The 22,068-nt window shown below is 38.9% G+C and overlaps 1 pseudogene; it reads left to right on the top strand.

Annotated features, from left to right (window-relative positions):
- The first annotated feature begins 12,043 nt into the window (after window positions 1-12,043).
- LOC107600695 (transcription factor Sp3-like) overlaps window positions 12,044-22,068 on the top strand; it is a 24,417-nt pseudogene continuing 14,392 nt past the window's right edge.

Below are 22,068 nucleotides of genomic sequence, written 5' to 3'. Positions count from 1 at the left end.
AGCGATACGGGGGCTGCTAGTCTCTGATTACAGCATTAAAAGAGTGGGCTGACAGAGCGACTGGCAGGCCGAGGGATGGGGATAATTGTATCTGTGGAGGGATTTGGATTTGACCAAAGTGTGCCATCCTGATTATCTCATGCAGGAAGAGCCGCATGACTGAAATTAGACTTGGATTAACCTTTATTTCCTTTTACGGTTTGTTTTTCTTGAGTGAGGAAAAAGGCCTACCCTCCGGTGAGATGCTGTTATTGTGAATACAACAAACTTTATAGGAAAACCGTGAGAGCTGATCTAATTAAATCATTATTTAGTAACATAGTTACTCATTTTAGACAATGTAATCTAACTAGTTTAAGATTACGTTTTAAATCAAACTTTTTTTTAAACATGCCATGTTTACTGTACATAAAGGAAAGAGAAAGAAAATATATTCCTTTTTTTATATCAACATCATAAAATGTATTAAACATGACATTAAACCAGGATTTCATAAAGTGGGCTTAATGTAAGGGGTTTGTGAGTTGATAAAAAGCTAATAATTCATTAAACACTTGAACAATAAAACTATAAACATGACTGTGAATATATAAAATGTGAATTTTTTTTTTCAATACTTCACTATATTACAGCACGTTTGTAATACGTGACAACTTAAGAAACTTGAGCGTAATTAATAGTTTGAGAACATAATTGAAGACCAGATTTGAACAACGTTTGATCAATGTTATTGCAAGAATATTTCTCCATAACTTTGACAGCACCTTGCCAGAACAGACTTTCAGCATAATGTAACATAAGCGTGTCAACTCACTTTTGCTTGTTGAAATATACTGATGAAGATTACAATTAAAATAAATTATATATTTTCTGTATGTACGGTGATCCACTGTCAGCAAATACACAGGGGGAGGGACACAGAGGTAAGTGCACACAGCAGCAGGTTCATTGAACACAGGCAAGTAGATGAGAGCGGACAACGAATCCAGGCGAGTAAATGGGAGAAGTAGGGGTTTTTGGTTCTTATCTGTGAGTTAACGAGTCCTTTTCTTCAACCAGGGAATCCGAGAGGAATGGGGGCGAATGGAGAGGCTTGCAGATAGGTAAGAGTCAGTTAAGTAAACATGCAATGTTTGAGACCAAACAATGACAGTGTGGGAGGAGTGCAAGGATATAGTGCTCTTGATGAGTGGTGACACATAATGTAACATAAGCGTGTCAACTCACTTTTGCTTGTTGAAATATACTGATGAAGATTACAATTAAAATAAATTATATATTTTCTGTATGTACGGTGATCCACTGTCAGCAAATACACAGGGGGAGGGACACAGAGGTAAGTGCACACAGCAGCAGGTTCATTGAACACAGGCAAGTAGATGAGAGCGGACAACGAATCCAGGCGAGTAAATGGGAGAAGTAGGGGTTTTTGGTTCTTATCTGTGAGTTAACGAGTCCTTTTCTTTAACCAGGGAATCCGAGAGGAATGGCAGAGAATGGAGACGATGGAGCGGCTAGCAGGTAGGTAAGAGTCAGGTAAGTAAACATGCAATGTTTGAGACCAAACAATGACAGTGTGGGAGGAGTGCAAGGATATAGTGCTCTTGATGAGTGGTGACAGGTGGTGCCGGTTAGTAATCAGGGGATTGGGATCTGGTGAGTGTAGTTGGTGGTGACTGCGACTCTCTGACATTCATACAGTAGCATGTCAAGGTGCAGACTATAGATGTAGCTGTGGTGTCATACGCTTACCTAAACATATATAGACTTCTGTCATATAATTGTAAACATGTGAATGTGAATATAATATAACGTGAATATTTTTTTTAAATATTAACTTCCGATACGATATTTCAAGTAAATATTTTATTTTGTCGGGGTTTGGCTGACAAAAACATTACTGAAGGTCACTGATATGATCAAGACATAGTGTTTCATAGCTATACATCACCAGTGTTTAGTAACTTAATTATTTGTTTTATACATGGTGTCATTGTTTAAGAGGTGCTATTTTCCCTTGAATTCAGAAGCATGGTTTTCTAATTTATTTACATGACTGTATGAATATAGTCAAAGCTAAATGGTATAACACAGTAGGATCTATCGATCTGGATATATATATATATATATATATATAAGTTTAAACCTTCAATATAAGTTTTTATTAGTGCTGTCAAATGATTATTCGCAATTAATCGCATCCAAAATAAAAGTTTTTGTTCACATAATATATGAGTGTGTACTGTGTATATTTATTATGTACTGTATATATAAATACACACACATGCAGTATATATTTTGAAAGTATTTACATGTATATATTTATATTTATATAATTTATATTATATATAAATATATTTAATATATAAACATAATGCTTTTTCCTTAAATATATACATGCATGTGTGTGAATTTATATATACATAATAAATATAAACAGTACAGTCATATATGTTATGTAAACAAAAACTTTTATTTTGGATGCGATTAATCGTTTGACAGCACTAGTTTTTATCCATGAATTTCTTCACCTTTTTATATAAGATCATATGTTCAGTGAGTAAAAGCTATAGATATTTCATCATTCATATCTGTAACAAACAAGTAGAAGTTCAAACTACTAACCCAAAGTAAATACTTTGGAATAGAACAATATATTATTAAATTATGTTTTAGCATTTAACTGTAATAACATATATGTTTACTGTTAAAAAGTCATTTGTTTAATTTACCCTGCATGGCGCAGGAAGTTGAGCCATTTGACCACATTTCTTTTTTTATAAGGTATAGTTTAAATAGCATGTGTTATAGATACCGTCTTATAATCTCAACTGCTAAAAATGATCATGAAATATAGATGTACCTCTGTATAATTTTGAATTACCCAGAGAAAACGTAAGCATACGCTGGTAATAACATATATGTTTACTGTTAAAAAGTCATTTGTTTAATTTACCCTGCATGGCGCAGGAAGTTGAGCCATTTGACCACATTAATTTTTTTATAAGGTATAGTTTAAATAGCATGTGTTATAGATACCGTCTTATAATTTCAACTGCTAAAAATGATCATGAAATATAGATGTACCTCTGTATAATTTTTAATTTTTAATTACCCAGAGAAAACGTAAGCATACTCTGGCACATCTTACCCGATGCACTCTCCCCTACAATACGTGTGTGTAATGGAATGGTAATGACTCGACGGTGTGATCACATTCTCTGCAGGAACCTGGAAAAATAACCCCCACACAATCGGCCCTGAGCTCAGAGCACTCTCTTCCACACACGCTCTACAGAGAGACTGCATAAATTGTCATCTTTCTCATATTTACGAGACAAAGTCTGAGCTGCTGATGCAGTGTAGTATAGTATTCCCGGCTGAAATTGCACTCTCAGATATGGGAAAACAAAACCGTTTCTGTATTACTGTGTCTGTACTTCAGGGTGAGATTGAATAGAAGATGTGTATGATAAAAAAAGAGAGAGGGATGACAGAATATTTTAAATTGTAGTACTTTACATGTTTTGATTGTAGGTCATAGAGAGGGATATTTTGGCTCGCTCCACAGGAACACTGGGAAACCATGCATACTGATTTTCATCCCGTGAAAACAAACACACATATTCCTTTGTGATTTCAGCAGTTTATTGTATAATCCCTATTTCCTTTTCTTAGTGAAAGAGGAGTTTAGGTATATAATTGATGGGTCCGGACTGCTTTTTATTTTTTAATCTTAGTTCATGACTTTTAGTTCATCACATTTTAGAGTTAGCTCTTGAGAAAATGGGTCAGCTGAGCCGGAACATTTTCCTTCTTTTGGATCGGTCTCTTTGCAGCATTTTTTCAGCGGCCACTGAGGTTTCTCCAATTAAGACGTTCACAGGGAGATAAGTAGAGGTTGGGTTTCTTCTCTCACTCCTAGGGCCGAGTTCTGCTTGCGTTAGCCAAAGCTGAAACCCATTATTGAGGCCTGTTTGTCAGACCTAAATGAGCTAGGAACGACAAGTTGTTTTCTGTGGCTTGGCTATAATGTTTTGTTTTGCGTACAGTGACACTAACATTTGTGGAACAATAATAAAGTTATTTAGAACAGCGCATATGTAGTTCATAAGGCAGAACATAATGAACTGCTCTCGCATGTCAACACGTCATTGTGCAACAATGTCTGTAATGTAAGGGCAACAAGCAGAACTCAATTGACTTTGGTGGATAAAATACACATCAGAGAGACTCCAGTTGTGTTCTCCACTCTGGGCTGCTTTCATTTGATTTAATTGTAACAGATTTGTGAAATGAAGAGGAAGGATTAGAAGATATCAAAGAGCGATTAGTGGCTGTTTTTTTGGTGTCTGCGCTACAAATGTTGCCATAGTCATCCATCAGCTGGTGCCACTCCGCCTGGAGGCAGAAACCACAATGGCACCACACCAAGCAAGACAGACAGAATAAAGGACTGCACCCATGAAAGGCCAAATTCTGCTGCCATAAATCATACCAGTGCAGCGCTAACCCCAAAACATTTAGAAAAAATACAAACAATCTCCAACTTTAAATATTGTGGGTCGGAGAGAAATAAACACATAAATTAACATGACAATTCTAAGTGAAAACAATGCAATACAATTTGAAATGCAAAACCTAAGAATGACGCCAAACTGGAAAAGACATTTCATTAAAGGTGCATTTTTGCTTTCATTTGACCGAATAGTATGAAAGAGGGGAATAGTAACGGCAACAAAGGCGGGTTGCAGTTGTGCAGTATATACAAGGCTTTGGCTCTGACTCATGAATAAAAAAATGTTTGATGATGTCCACTCATGTATGGCGACCACTCCAATCTTGTCAGTAGCAAAAAAAATACATGTTTTGTTTAATATGGAGTGGGTTGCCTCATGGGGGCTGACATATTGAGATCACATGACTAGCCCAGTAATTCTTCTATCATTTAGCGCTGCACAGTGATGAAGCATTTTTGTAGGCCAACCCAGACGGTAGCATCAGCCTTGTTCCTTCCACAAAACCCAATAGGATTTTACCATTTGCTTTTGAATTATTGCAGAAATAAGCTTTGTGCCCAAGAAATGTTTATGATTCTGTTTTTGTTCATCATGTTAATCATCTTTTTAAAGCCAGAATTTTAAATAAGCTCAATCACCAGAAGTAAAGAGCTAAACGTAGGCCTTAAACGATCTACACATGACATCAATGTCAACACCATAAAGCTTCCGACAGCCTTTTCAGCCTTGATTTAAAAACATTTTCCCTGAAAGGCTGAGTTAGAACAAGAATATAGAACATAGAAGAGCACAATTATGAACACAATGAGGTTGTAAAAGTGGACTAGTAGGTAGATGAGTTTACCCGTTCAGTGTGATGACGTTTAATGTCCCTGACCACCTCTGTAGTCCCATTTAGCCACTTGTTGGCAACCCTTTTCCATCGGATAAACACGAATCTCACTGGTAATAGGTCAGTGGTTCCCAACCATGCTGCCACTCCAACACTGCACATTTTGTATATCTCCTAAAACAATCACACCTGATTCAACTCGTTAGCTTATAAGTAGAGACCCTAAGAAATGAAATGGATGCGTCCAGACAAAGGAGACATGCAAAAAGTGCTGTTGGAAACTACTTCCGGCAAGATTCTGAAGTGTTCATCTGATGTTCACATTTACTCTCCTTTAAAGGGTTAGTTCACCCAAAAATGAAAATTGGCTTGTGTTTTACTCACCCTCGAAGCATCCTAGGTGTATACGAACTTTATTCTTTCAGACGAATCCAGTCGGAGTTATATTAAAAATTGTCTTTGATCTTTCAAGCTGTTTAATGGCAGTCAGCGGGTGTTGCATTTGAACAGTCCACAAGTCGTCAAATAAAGCTCGCGCATTCATAATAAAATGTGCTTCCCACGGCTCCGGGGTTTGAATAAAGGTCTTCTGTAGTGAATCCATGTGTTTTTGTGAGAAAAATATCCATATTTCAAACGTACATAAAGTTATGTAAACATTAGATGTAATTACAAATATCACCAAAATGTGTTCAACCAAACTGTTTTGGTTCATTTTTTGAATCAATATGAAATCAAAATTGTTCCTCTTTATACATGTTCCTAGTCTTATCATTGGTGCAAATTACTCCAAATATTAGGCCTACATTTCAAGTCACATGCATTAATAAAACACTTTACCTTTCTGAATGAATTCCCAAAGCCATCTTATTCGTTAACTCCTCCCATTCAAACCAGGTAGACTCATATAGAGAGACCACATTCCAAATCTTAGAGGACAAAATTCCACCACCCTACATTGTTATATTACTGTTATAAAATCGGCTGTGAATTTCACACTTGAGTCATGCAAAAGCAGTTTTCACTTACCACGTTTCAAATGTATACATTTCTACATCATACCCTGCATACAGTATATCCAAATTCAACTCATCAGTTATATGATGATGAATCAAATCAGCATGTATGCTTCACTTTATCCAAAAGAAACCAGCAGCTCAGTTCACTGATGTATTGTACAGAAGTTAGAGCATAATTAATGCAGAGTAGTTCACATAATGCTTCCTCCTCCAACACAACTACATCTACGGGAGCTTTTTTCCTGCACGGGCAAACGTTTAGAGGAAAGACTTGAAAAGAGCAACATTTTCCCCAAATGGACACATTTTTCTTTAAATATGAGCCTAAGCTGCTAGCGCAGTAAACCCCTCTCCCCTGAGCCTCTGTCTCCACCTCAGTGGTGTCCGAATGGAGGTCCCTTCTCTCATGTGCCATTGAGACATATTTGATATTCTGGCCGCAGTCTTTCCTGTGGTGCCATTTTGAAGCTTCCCCATTGAGGTTCCATTTACCCAGGCCACCGGGAGCCTCCAGCCGGGCGGACTCTCTCCACGCGGTCCCTTCCTCTGTAGATCGGCCCCAGCAAGCCGCTCCGCCAATATGTTAATACGACACTTTCAGAAACCACTCATATTCATGCGGTAAGCAGGCCCAGCTATTTTCACCCCAGTAGACAAAGCACACGTCTCACCTCTCGCTTTACAAAACACCGGAAAATGACTGATTTTTTTCTCTCCGAACTAAACATGCAGATTTCTGAAAGGTCATAAATAACAGGATTTATAGTTCTCGGCTTTGAAGTTTTGAAATGCATTTATGCATGTACAACAGAAACATACAAATTCAAGTTTTGTTAACATATTTTGGTGCATTTTCATCTGTCACTTTGTAGAAGCTAGCCAGATGTGTTGCTTGACATGTCCTCATCCTCAAAAACTGAACTAAACCACACTCTTAAAAATAAAACTTCCAAAAAGGGGGTTTTCGCAGCGATGCTTTAGAACAGGGGAGGGCAAACTTGGCCCTTCCAGGCTACTTTCCTTCAGAGGTTAGCTCCAACCCTAATCAAACCCACTTTAACCAGCTAATTATTGTCTTCAAGACTACTAGAAGGCTACAGGCAGGTGAGTCATATCAGGGTTGGATCAAATCTCTGCAGGAAAGTGGCCTGGAAGGGCCAAGTTTGCCCATCACTGCTTTAGAAGAACCATTTCTGGTTCCACAAAGAACGTTATACATTCTTAAAAATAAAAGTTATTTATTGGCATTGATGGCTCCATGAAGAACCTTAAAAAATCCATAGAACCTTTCCATTGCACAAAAGGTTTTTTTATAGTCGAAAATGGTTCTTTAGATTTTTTAAATGTTATTTACTCTAAGATCAAAACAGTTATTTTAAGAACTGTTCACTGAAAGGTTTTTTGGGGAACCAAAAATGGTTCTTCAATGGCATCACTGCAAAAACCTTTAGTGAAAAAAGGTTCTGTAGCTTTTAAAACTGTATATAAATTGTGCTTTTAAGAAAGCTTCTTTGGGGAACCAAAAATGTTTCTCCTATTTGGAACAGATCAAAACAGTTATTTTAAGAACTGTTCACTGAAAGGTTTTTTAGGGAACCAAAAATGGTTCTTCAATGGCATCACTGCAAAAACCTTTAGTGAAAAAAGGTTCTGTAGCTTTTAAAACTGTATATAAATTGTGCTTTTAAGAAAGCTTCTTTGGGGAACCAAAAATGTTTCTCCTATTTGGAACTTTTTTTTTTGGAAACATGAATGTAGTTTGAAGATAATCGAAAGAAGCTTTTTCCACTATAAAGAAGCTTTTGTGGAATTAAAAGGTTCCATTGATTTTAAAAGGTGACATGTCATGAAAATATGACTTTTTCCATGTTTAAGTGCTATAATCAGGTCCCAGTGCATCTACCAGCCCAGAAAACGTGAAAAAGAACAACCCAGTAAAAAAGCCTTTTTCTGCAAGCTTGTGTAAAAACAAGCCACTCAGATTTCTCTCCCCCTGTGACGTAGAAAGGGGATCTTATAATACTGCCGACCCTTGAACTGCACGTTTCCACCCACGGTGCAAGCGAGAGTGGTGTACCAGATCTAATGCCATGGGGAAAGTTTGAGCAAAGCATGCTATCTGTTCTGTCTTTGGCTGCACTGATGAGCACAGAAAACTATTTAGAGTCCCAGCCTCAAGAGAGCAGTGGATTTATTGATTTATTTACTGTATATTACGCTGCTGCCACAGATCTAATATAAGCACGCAATTTATTTCCTAGCTGTTTACCTTCACAGACATAACCGACTGTTTTTCTCTGTTAACTCATGTGTGTTTTTAACAAACTTGTGTGTATTTGACAGTTTAAGCGCAATAAGACATGAAAGAGAACTTAGTTTAGTACTCACATGCCGTGTGACAGCCGCTTTCTGTGCACATGCTTCGGATGTGTGCCCTCAGAAAACAGTATATCAGAAATGTTTACTAATATGGTTTAATAAGCATGATTTCAAGCACAGCCCTGTTCTGGAAAAGGGGGCGGGGAGCAGCAACTCCTTTGCTTTTAAAGATACATGCACGAAAGCGTGTTTCTGCTTCCACTCAAATTAGGCATTTTCAAAATGACCTGTGGGGTATTTTGTGCTAAAACTTCAAAGATAGATTCTGGGGACACCTGAGACTTATATTACATCTTGTAAAAAGGGGCATAATAGGTCTCCTTTAATGGAACCAGAGATGCTAATAAAGAAAGATGATTAAGAGTGATAAGAGTGTATGCAAGGTCGAATAAAGTATGAGTCAAGACAACACTGAGTACAGTGATTGGTCACCACTTGATTTGCCATGAAGCGAAACTAAACCAACTCCCACAGATCCCGTCATTCCCGTGCCGTCTGGGACCAAATCAATCAATAACTCTGATACAACTCTGTGTTCTGTGTTCCAGCTCGTCTTGTTCGACGATCAAGACTGCGTTCCTGGTTTGCAAGCCAATTTGTCAACTTGCCTGAAATCACATCCTCTCGCACATCAGACGAAATCTCAAAGCAATTAACTTATTTTGTAGTACTTCAATCTAAAGATATGAGATAAGATACCCACACCATTGTACAACAGCTGCGTTTTGCCTTCCCATTTGAGTGTTGGTGTCTTTGTGCGTTAGATTGTGGATAAGCCAGCGCAAGGTAAGTTAGGAGAGTGAGAGCCACAGATGTGGGCCTTTCTAAAGGCTCTGTCTGCCAGCCTGTGTTTACCTGACACTCTGATTGACAGCGGAGTGATTGGAAATATCCCCCACTCACTGGTGCGAGCCCCTGAGTGCAAGGAAAGTGCTTTTGTAGTCTGGCTGTAATGGGCCAAGTTTGAATTGAAGGTTGAAGGAAAACGCTGCTCTCTGGTCACTCTCAGGGAGGAGCTGACACAGTGGAAACGATGCAGCGAACAGAGTCTTAGATCAGGAACGCAGCTGAGAGTGCAGAATGTCTCTGGGCTGTTATCTCAATGCAATCGTGCTAATCTTTTAGCGTTTATAAAAGCAACACCGCCGCCGCGAACAAACTCCAGAGACTCTTTTCTCCTTCTAGACATGTAGGACGATACAAAGCGATTTTTTTTTCTATATGCTCTCGGTGAGATCAACTTCCACCCAGTTTTTTCCTGCTCATGCTCTCTGGTGAATAACAAAACAATCTGCCGAATTTGCCCCCCAGACAGTCTAATTTCCTAAGTTAATTTCCTCATTCTGTGCTGTTGAACTCCCTTGGCGCACTATGAATCAGGGAGGCATAGGTACATCAGTTGTCTATCTTAGGGAAAATTAGAAATGGTATTATCCTTTTTTTTGTGAGATGGTGATGCTAACAAGAATAGTAGAACACAAACTTTCTCTTCATTCCAATTCCTATCGTTAAGAACGAGCAATATTAGCGTGATTTTTTTCCCCAAACCAGGGAAATCTAATTTCACTGGTCAACTCAATCATGCCGTCACCTGTTAAGAAAAGTTCAGACTTTATGGAGATGAGTTTGTTTCTTCATCAGATTTGGAATCTACAAAAAAAGGTCGTAGCGCCAAACACTCATCCAAAAATCCAGTAGGCAAATAACATAAGGTGTGTAGATACAAAAAAAAAATACAAGGATAGTTGTACAACTTTTTTGCACATATTTTTGTGACCTCTGAGCAATAAATGAAATAAGCCTTTTGAGCTGAATCTGGACGAGTGCGGATCTCTTTCATCTTTTCATCAGATGTGGAGAAATGTAGCATTGCATCACGTGCTCAGCAATGGATGCTCTGCAGTGACACACACACACACACACACACATACTGAATTGTAAAACAATAAATAAACTTATTACAGAAGGTGTTTGTCAAGCTTTTTCTGAAAATGAACTCCTGAAATGAACTCCAAATTAACTTTGTTTTGGCATGATTTTGTTTAAAATTATGTCACACCAGTTTGTTCTTTCGTTTTGCTTGAAATATATACAGTATTGGGGCTTTTACAATAGGCTATCTGCATGTCGCAACCACTGGAGGAAAATGCCTGGCCGAGATCCTTTCTAAGGCTGGTATGGTGCACTTCATATCATTTAGTCTACATACTACAGCTGTAAATGGTTATTAAGCTATATAATGATATACAGTACATTTCAAGAAAAGTGTGAGTGATCGTCAGAATAGCACAACAGCTTTACTCCTGTGCAAAGCTTTCATCAGCTACAGGCAAGTTTAATGTTCTAGTTCATCTGAAGGTCAGTGGTCTTTAAATATAATTCATTTTATGAAGTCCAAACTAAGTCAGCTCTTTGCATATGAATATATAACTGCTGTGTCCACAAAATGTAGTGATTATTAATCAACTTTTTTAGATGCCAAATTGTGACCGTGGTTGTCTGCATTTGTGCTGGCTTTTTTTTTGTTGTTGCCAATATTATCATCTTTGTTTCACTTATACATATTACACAGTTTACATATTATGTTGCACTGGAAATCCCCGCAAAGCTTTCATGGTTAGAAGATTTTTTTTTTTCTTCATTATTACAAAATATCTACACTTCTATGATTTCTATAGCCATTATGTTTCTATGCATGCATGCATTTTCTTTTAGCACCTTCTCTTTACAGAGTGGGTGAGGTTTTTCTTTTGTGTGTGTGTACTGTGGAAATAAACTACTAAAACTATTTTAATAACAGAAGAGCATGGATCCGTGTGGCTCATCCCATCGCCGACACATCTCTGTAAAAGATGCTGCTCCATTCAGACCGATCTTCAGAAATGACTGCATATCATTAATCACTCCTGTTTCTTGAGAAACACTTGACAGAGCTCAAGTGGCCTCTTACATTAAACCATAAACCTCTTAATTGCTGATTACAAGACCATGAAAAAATGATGCATCATCAGTTTCCCAGAACGAGCAGAGTGAACTAGTATTCTTGCAAAATATGTTAGATAAGAAAAAAATAAGTTTAAAGCTTTCTTGCTGATAAACAGGTAATGATGTAAACGAGGTTGAAGTTGTTCACTACACTGACGGAGACATCTTCACGGACAAAACTTGAGGGCCAGCGAGACATCGGATGCAACCCGGTCAAAAATGACAGACATCCCGTCCATCCAATCACAAGGCGAGTTCTCAAACCTAACCTCCAATGAGAGGAGAGACGAAGGGCGGGACTTCCGGTCGGTGACGCAGTTGGCGAAGTGGAAGCCCCGCCGTCAATCAAACTAGGAAAAAAACAACCTGGACTAAAGCGAGCGCAGGCACCGATTAAAACAACCATGCTCGGAGTCTAATTAAACGCAGATATCAGTCTTCGTTAAAGAACTCACGTAATGACCGGTACGTAGCATGTGAAGAGCGCGGGAACGGTCGCTTTGAAGCTTTGTGCTGGCTATGTTTATGCTAAGCTAGGCTAACGTTAGCAGGCGGGTGAATCTGAGAGACTTTAAGATCCGCGGAGGAAAGAAATACAGAGCGCAAATCATCCTTAAAGCGACACAACGCTTCTGTAATAGCCGATGAAGCCGCCTGTGCAGCAGGCGCGCGGAGTGACGGGCTCTAACGGCTGTTGTTGTGTGTGTTTAAGCGCCTGAAGGGCCAGTGAAGGCGGGAGTCATGGCGGACAGCAGCGGCGCTCAGGACGGCGGCGGCGCGGAGCAGGTAAACCGCATCACATCCTCTCCTCTGTATATACTCTAATGCATGTGCTTTGGTGAAGTTTTCACTTTGTTCTGTTAAAACACTGGCGCTTCCTGTGTGGCCTCCCCTTTCATGTGTTAAACCCGCCCATCGCCAGGACGGACAGCCCTCGCCGCTCGCCCTGCTCGCCGCCACCTGCACGGGCCTCGGCTCGCCCGCCCCCGGAGCAGAGCACGGGGCGCACTCCAATCATGCTGCTGCTGCTGCTGCTGGAGGGGTAAGTCCGCCGCTACCGGTCTCCCCTTTATTAGACCGCACTGTGGCTCGAGCGTGAGCCCGGCCGTGTGCACTGTGAACGGGTGGATGTTTACAGCCCAAACTTAAGGGGCATTATTCATATACGCGGAAGCTCAGATCTGGCTTAGTCTAAATACACTCTGTAAATTATAGTCTGGGTCACAGTGCAGCTTATCCTTAACAGGAACCGTTCAAATAGGCAGGAAGACGCATTTGTGCTTTAGTTGCTTATTTGTTGACAGACCAGCATGGAAAAAGTCAAAGAAAGAATCATTTATTTATTTAGTCATTTATCAGACGCCTTCATCCAAAGCGACTTACAAACGAGGACAACAGAAGCGATCAATTGTAGTATTAAAACAACTAAAAACGGATCCAAAACTAAAAGCTAGAACTTTATAAATACTACTTATACACGTTTTAAAAATAAAGGAATTAAATAAAAATGACAAACGCATACAACAGAATTTCAACACTTAACATTTAAATGAAAAACAAAAAATAAAGCTAAAAACAATTCAAAATATTAAAGAACTAAAGGTATGCGTATAATAATGATTCTAACATAACACTAAGCCAAACACCAAAAAACAACTACATATGTGTGTATGTACAGCCACACACACATATATATATATATACTAGAGGTCGACCGATAGTGGATTTTGCCGATAGCTAGGTTGGACACACTGGCCGATACCGATTAATTAACCGATAGTTTTTAAATTTGATACTGAACAAAAACTAAAATAGTGCTTTATTAACAAAAACGGTACTGAACCATACTAGTAATAGTAGTAGTAGTAGTAAAAAAACAAATAATAGTAAATGTTGAAATTAACACACTCAAACAAGGAACAATACTTACACAGCTTTAATTAATCTTAATGCTACAACTGGACTCTTATTTTAAAGTGTTACCATTTCATTTCAACTGTCATGCTTCAAGATGCACATCTTTAAATATATACACAAAGGCCATAGCATTAAAATTATATACATATGTATATTGTATGTGTACTCTCAGACTTTAACTGCTTCTATTCTTGAACATTTGATGATTATCTAATAAAAATAAAAGTGCAGCGCTGAGTCTAGGAGAACTCACCGGTATCACACACACTCCGGACGCGTCACGTTCAACTCGAGCAGCGGTCTAAAACAGTTTATTTAATCACCAAACGGACACAAGTTTACTAGAAGAATGAACAATGAGGCATGGATGAGTTTGAAGTTCGGTGTTTAAAAAAACGGAGCAAACGGAAAGAGAAAGCGCGACCTATATTATAGCTCTATAAATGAAGCACAGACTTTACTAGAGCCACAGAAAGACAAACGTTTTGCTGAAAATGCACAATACACAATTCATTATGTACATTAACAGCGATTAACAACAACAACTAAAATGTAATTTAATGGAAAACTATGTGAATGGCGCTCTGTGGCGCGGCAGGATTTTCTGTTGGCTGCATTTAAATCCGCATCTGAAGTTTCCCGCTCTGTTCAGCGTGCAGCATCACGTGTCTAAAGAAATAGCACGTGCTGTCAGTGATTTCAACCACTAGAGGCCGCTCTCGCACTGTATAATGACAGCAGACCCTTCTCAGCCGCTCCAGCGACGGACGCAACCCGGAAAACTATCGGCATGGATTTTTGCCGATAACCGATAGTTCCAGCAATCAACTATCTGTGCCGATTAATCGGCGAAACCGATACATCGGTCGACCTCTAATACATACACATTTACAAATTCAATATATAATTTCATTTCCATTTAGTTTGTTGAAGTATTAAAATAACTCAAATTAAATAAAACTAAAAACTTAATAAAATATCTATACAGACATAATAAATTCAGACATAATTTAACTAAAATTAAAATAAATAACAAATACAAATAATACAAATCAAACGACAGTAGTTTATCAGTAATCCTAAAAAATAACACTGCCAAACACACATGCTTAAAAACATCAACTTACTGACACATAGTAAGAAATGGTTATAAAAACTGAAACAGAAGCGAAACAAGTAATAGGAAAGAGGAGAAATAAAAAGCGATACTTATTGATCATGATAGGTTTAATTTTATAGATGGAGATGTACAAACTTTTCGGGGAATCGGTTGTAATATTGTCGGTCATTCAGATGGCTGGACATGGAGCATATGCACATACATGTAAGTTTAAAAAGATTTGGGATCAGTAAGATTTGCTTTTATTCAGCAAGATGCATTAAAAAAATAAACGAATAAAATGAAAAGTGACACAGATTTTGTACGTTGTTAAAAAAATGAAAATAAAGTCAAAACTTTTATAATCATCAAAGAATGCTGAAAAAGTATCATGGTTTCTACAAAAATATTAAGCAGCACAACTGTTTTCAGCTTTAATAAGAAATGTTTTTGACAAGCAAATCAGCATATCAGAATGATTTCTGGAGGATCATGTGACACTGAAGACTGGAGTAATGATGCTGAATATCACATGGTTAAATTATATTACAATCAAATAGAAAATACATTTTAAATTGTAATAATATTTTACAGTATTACCCTTTTACTGTACCTTTGGTCAAAATAAATTAGTGACTTGATGAACAAAATACATTTCTTTCAAAAACATAAATGGGTAATTTATTTAAATGTATATTTCCAGTTTTTCAGCTTTTTTAATTTCTTAAAAAATAAGAAATTGGACTTTTCTTTTGACGGCGCGTTTTTTGATTCTCTCTCTTGTTTACTGTCATTGTTAACAGTTCTGTAATACGGATAGAAGTCTGTCTAATCAGATAAAATGGTTAAACAAAGGAATGAATGTATGCAAAACGTATTATAACGATTGCTTTTATATTATTAGTAATAGAAAGGCAAACATTATAATACTTTCTCATTTGCCGTCAGCATTAAAGGGGGTTAGTTCACCCAAAGATGAAAATTAGCTTGTGTTTTACTTACCCTCGAAGCATCCTAGGTGTATACGACTTTCTTCTTTCAGACGAATCCAGTCAGAGTTATATTAAAAATTGTCTTTGATCTTTCAAGCTCTATCATTGCAGTCAGCAGGTGTTGCAGTTGAACAGTCCACAAGTCGTCAAATAAAGCTTGCGCATTCATAATAAAACGTGCTGCAGACGGCTCCGGGGGATGAATAAAGGCCACCTGTAGCAAATCCATGAGTTTTTGTAAGAAAAACATCCATATTTCAAACGTAATAAACACTTTTCTCTCACTTCCGTTATCTATCATATGCGGATCCGTTCCGGCGGAAGGCGTATGACGTATGCACAGCGCGCGCCTCTGAGATATGCTAGTCTCGCGAGTTTGTTTATATGAGCAAAGGAAGCAAAGTTTCCTTACTTTAGCAAAGCAAAACCAGTGTCCTCTTGGTTTATATCGAAATCCTCTGACATTTTTCTTAGCAAATCTTTGGCTTGTGCTTCTAATTCGTGACCGGCGTTTTGTTGTGTTGTCGCTCCGCGTTCGGCACTAATCACGCAACGCCGACATGCTACGTCATCCGCCGGCACGGCTTCCGCGTATGACAGTTGGCGGAAGTGATATAAAAGTGTTTATTACGTTTGAAATATGTATATTTTTCTTACAAAAACTTATGGACAAGGGGCATTTATTCATCTCCCGGAGTCTGCAGCACGTTTTATTAAGAATGCGCGAGCTTTATTTGACGACTTGTGGACTGTGCAAATGCAACACCCGCTGAGTGCCATTAAACAGCTTAAAAGATTTTCTTAGCAAATCTTTGGCTTGTGCTTCTAATTCGTGACCGGCGTTTTGTTGTGTTGTCGCTCCGCGTTCGTCACTAATCACGCAACGCCGACATGCTACGTCATCCGCCGGCATGGCTTCCGCGTATGACAGTTGGCGGAAGTGATATAAAAGTGTTTATTATGTTTGAAATATGTATATTTTTCTTACAAAAACTTATGGACAAGGGGCATTTATTCATCTCCCGGAGCCGTCTGCAGCACGTTTTATTAAGAATGCGCGAGCTTTATTTGACGACTTTTTGGACTGTGCAAATGCAACACCCGCTGAGTGCCATTAAACAGCTTAAAAGATCAAAGACAATTTTTAATATAACTCCAACTGGATTCGTCTGAAAGAATAAAGTCGTATATACCTAGGATGCTTCGAGGGTGAGTAAAACACAGCCTAATTTTCATTTTTGGGTGAACTAACCCTTTAAGCAAATACGCATTTATATCATTTAAACACATCTTTGAATGACTAATGAACAATTAATTTCACAAACCTCGCAAACTTAGTCGAATCCAGCTGTGAGATCTTGTGAAGTGTGCATTTTTATCCTGCATGATCGCGTGTTCTCTGCGTGACGGTCGGTCCGTGTGAATTGAATGCTTTAAACTTTAAACTCGTGATTTCAAATTATGCTGTGCTTTATGCATTTGCCCAGTGTAATATTCATGTCATTTTCTCTGTGTGCTGTATGTAAAATGAGTGTTAACTTGGCTTTATTTGAAAAAAAATAAAAATAATGATTCCCAATGCACACAAACTTCTCAGAATACTGAGTGCGCTGTTGGTTACAGTGATTAAATATTTATTTATTTGTGAAAAATATTTTGTCATCTAAAGTATAAGTTTGTTTATTTTACACATTTATTTTTTAATCCATTGTCAAATGATTTCAAATTTTTACAATATTAAATAAAATTCAAAACAATTTATATCGGCTATCGGCCACCCTGCTTTCCAAGATATTGGCATCAGCATCGGCAATCGGAAAAAACAATATCAGTTGACCACTAATTCTAACTACGTTCTCTAGGCTCCATCACGCAGTGAGTTGTTGCCCTGCATCATGCATATCCCCAACTTATATATATATATATATATACACACAGTGGGTACGGGAAAGTATCAGACCCCCCTTACATTTTTCACTCTGTTATATTGCAGCCATTTGCTAAAATCATTTAAGTGAATTTTTTTTCCTCGTTAAATGTACACACAGCACCCCATATTGACAGAAAAACACAGAATTGTTGACATTTTTGCAGATTTATTAAAAAAGAAAACTGAAATATCACATGGTCCTAAGTATTCAGACCCTTTGCTCAGTATTTAGTAGAAGCACCCTTTTGATCTAATACAGCCATGAGTCTTTTTGGGAAAGATGCAACAAGTTTTTCACACCTGGATTTGGGGATCCTCTGCCATTCCTCCTTGCAGATCCTCTCCAGTTCTGTCAGGTTGGATGGTAAACGTTGGTGGACAGCCATTTTTAGGACCCCCCAGAGATGCTCAATTGGGTTTAAGTCAGGGCCCTGGCTGGGCCATTCAAGAACAGTCACAGAGTTGTTGTGAAGCCACTCCTTCGTTATATTAGCTGTGTGCTTAGGGTCATTGTCTTGATGGAAGGTAAACCTTCGGCCCTGTCTGAGGTCATGAGGTCTCTGGAGAAGGTTTTCGTCCAGGATATCCCTGTACTTGGCCGCATTCATCTTTCCCTCGATTGCAACCAGTCGTCCTGTCCCTGCAGCTGAAAAACACCCCCACAGCATGATGCTGCCACCACCATGCTTCACTGTTGGGACAGGTGATGAGCAGTGCCTGGTTTTCTCCACACATACCGCTTAGAATTAAGGCCAAAAAGTTATATCTTGGTCTCATCAGACCAGAGAATCTTATTTCTCACCATCTCACCAAACTCCATACGGGTTTTCATGTGTCTTGCACTGAGGAGAGGCTTCCGTCGGGCCACTCTGCCATAAAGCCCCGACTGGTGGAGGGCTGCAGTGATGGTTGACTTTCTACAACTTTCTCCCATCTCCCAACTGCATCTCTGGAGCTCAGCCACAGTGATCTTTGGGTTCTTCTTTACCTCTCTCACCAAGGCTCTTCCCCCCCGATAGCTCAGTTTGGCTCTTTGCAAATCTTCGGTTTGTACTTCTAATTCGTGACTGGCGTTTTGTTTTGTTCTTTCTCCGCATTCGTCACTAATCACGCAACGCCGACATGCTACGTCATCCGCCGGCATGGCTTCCGCGTATGACAGTTGGCGGAAGTGATATAAAAGTGTTTATTACGTTTGAAATATGTATATTTTTCTTACAAAAACTTATGGACAAGGGGCATTTATTCATCTCCCGGAGTCTGCAGCACGTTTTATTAAGAATGCGCGAGCTTTATTTGACGACTTGTGGACTGTGCAAATGCAACACCCGCTGAGTGCCATTAAACAGCTTAAAAGATCAAAGACAATTTTTAATATAACTCCAACTGGATTCGTCTGAAAGAATAAAGTCGTATATACCTAGGATGCTTCGAGGGTGAGTAAAACACAGCCTAATTTTCATTTTTGGGTGAACTAACCCTTTAAGCAAATACGCATTTATATCATTTAAACACATCTTTGAATGACTAATGAACAATTAATTTCACAAACCTCGCAAACTTAGTCGAATCCAGCTGTGAGATCTTGTGAAGTGTGCATTTTTATCCTGCATGATCGCGTGTTCTCTGCGTGACGGTCGGTCCGTGAGAATTGAATGCTTTAAACTTTAAACTCGTGATTTCAAATTATGCTGTGCTTTATGCATTTGCCCAGTGTAATATTCATGTCATTTTCTCTGTGTGCTGTATGTAAAATGAGTGTTAACTTGGCTTTATTTGAAAAAAAATAAAAATAATGATTCCCAATGCACACAAACTTCTCAGAATACTGAGTGCGCTGTTGGTTACAGTGATTAAATATTTATTTATTTGTGAAAAATATTTTGTCATCTAAAGTATAAGTTTGTTTATTTTACACATTTATTTTTTAATCCATTGTCAAATGATTTCAAATTTTTACAATATTAAATAAAATTCAAAACAATTTATATCGGCTATCGGCCACCCTGCTTTCCAAGATATTGGCATCAGCATCGGCAATCGGAAAAAACAATATCAGTTGACCACTAATTCTAACTACGTTCTCTAGGCTCCATCACGCAGTGAGTTGTTGCCCTGCATCATACTTGTCATCAATCAACTGTTTGAAATGTCAGATGATCCACATACAGTGGGTACGGAAAGTATTCAGACCCCCTTACATTTTTCACTCCAAGAGATGAGGACGTGTTCATTGTTACAGGATTTTCCCGTGTACATGCACCGTTGTGGCATCACTTTGAACATCTTGTTCTTTTGTGAACCCGTTTCCTCCCTAGAACGCAGACCTCTCAGTGCAGTTAACAGAGTCGTCTGAAAGGTGGGAGGCGGTAAAGGACGATTCGGGTGTCCTGCATCTCCCCGGCACGGGTATCGTCACGTCCAATGGACAGTATGTTCTTCCTCTCCAGAGCCTCCAGGGTCTCCAGAACCAGCCCATCTTACTCACGTCAGGGAACGACGCGTCCGCCGGCGCAGTGCCTAACATCCAATACCAAGTCATCCCTCAGGTGCAGACGGCCGAAGGGCAGCTGGGTTACTCTGCCTCTGCCGTCGAGGGGGCCTCGATGGCGCAGGACGCCGCAGGGCAGATCCATATTCTCCCAGACGGCACCCAGACCATCAGCGTCACGGGCGCAGACGTGCTCAGCAACAGTCAGAACCTCATGACCCAGTCTGGCCAAGTGCACCAGATCCCACAGGTGTCTCTGGGAAGCTCTGCCTTCAGCACTCAGGGTCAGGTGGTCACTAACGTGCCTCTGGGCTTGCCTGGTAACATTACCTTTGTGCCCATAAATAGCGTGGATCTGGACTCTCTCGGGCTCTCGGGAGCCCAGCCGATCGCCACTGGCGTCACGGCTGACGGACAGCTGATCATGACCAATCAGAGCGTGGAGCACTCTGAGGGCTCGGCCAAAGCAGGGGAACAGCAACAGACATTCAACTCCAGTGCAGCCGCAGACATGTTTGTGCCTACCACGTCTTCAGAGTCCTCACAGCAGCCCACCAGCACGATAGACGGCACGGGCGTGTTGATGCAGTCTGCAGCGGGAGAGCAGGGAGACGGCTCGGGCTACCTCAGTCAGTGCGCGGTGCAGGTGTCTGGAGGACAGCAGGTGATCCAGTTACAGCAGTTGCCCTTCCAGACCGCTGACGGTCAGGTGTCTGCTCAGGCCCAGCAGTCTCTGCAAAACATCCAGCTCATCAACCCAGGAACCTTCCTCATCCAGGCCCAAACCGTCTCTCCGTCTGGACAGATACAGTGGCAGACCTTCCAGGTATGAGGTTATAGATCAGATTATTGTTTTAAATTACATTTTTAGATTTGAGAATTAGATTTAAATTAGATTAGATTTATTCATCAGCATCGCCTGCTTCCGCAAGTTTCTTGTCCAGAATGCTTTAATACAACATTAGCCAGCAGTTGCCTACTGTAACTGTTTTAAGTGCATACTATTTATTTATCTGTCAGCAACTATAACTAAGCTGCGATCTGCAGGGGAGTTCTCATCTGAGCTCATGTTTGGAACTAAAGCTCTCAGAGAAACTATGTAATGACATGATAAATTGGTCCTCAATCTGTAGTAATCTTTTTAATAGGGGAGAAAAACATGTAGGTAGATGTAGGGCCCTATGAAGGCTTTAATTTTTTTGGGGGGGAAATTACTTTTATTTTATTTTTTTACTCAAATAGTGTTTTCCATTTTAATTTGTCTAGAGCCCATTTGAATGGTTTAATTGTTAAAATTAAAATAATCAAAAGGGATCTCTAATCAATTTAATTCATACAACATATTTTAATAATTTCTTAATTTTAACAATATTAGTTAGTGCCCTGTGGGATGTTTTTATTATTATTATTATTACTTTTTATTATTTATTTCAGAAATTGTGTTGTGTTTTTTTTAATTCAGTGCATACAAATTCAACTAATCTTTTGAACTAATCAAATTTAAACAGTCCCTTTCTTTTATGGCAAACAAAGTACTACACAACAGAGATTTACTGATTTGATTAAAATTGTGTGGTAGTCCTTAAATAATGTTTTCATTCTACTGTGCAACAGCAATATTTCTGTCACTTTATTTTTTATTCAATTTATTTTATTATTTTTTTATTTTGGAGGGTTGTAATAAAGATGTATGCGTTTGTGCGTATCTGACGATAGTTTTATTGAATAAAATCAAGGCAGCTTTATAAAGTTCATGTGGACTGTAAACACATTAATTTACCCAAATTCTGTGAAATTCAACATCCTTTTTTTTTTTTTTTTACTGGATTCCATCCATGTTTTCCACGTCATGGAAATCATAGGGCCCTATGAAGGTGACCATCTAAAGTAAACCAGATGAAGCA

Source organism: Sinocyclocheilus grahami, unplaced genomic scaffold (assembly GCF_001515645.1).
Source record: "Sinocyclocheilus grahami isolate Dianchi unplaced genomic scaffold, SAMN03320097.WGS_v1.1 scaffold290.1, whole genome shotgun sequence".
Classification (NCBI taxonomy): Eukaryota; Metazoa; Chordata; class Actinopteri; order Cypriniformes; family Cyprinidae; genus Sinocyclocheilus; species Sinocyclocheilus grahami.
Note: the sequence above shows the minus strand (reverse complement) of the source record. Positions and strands in the feature narration are given on the sequence as shown.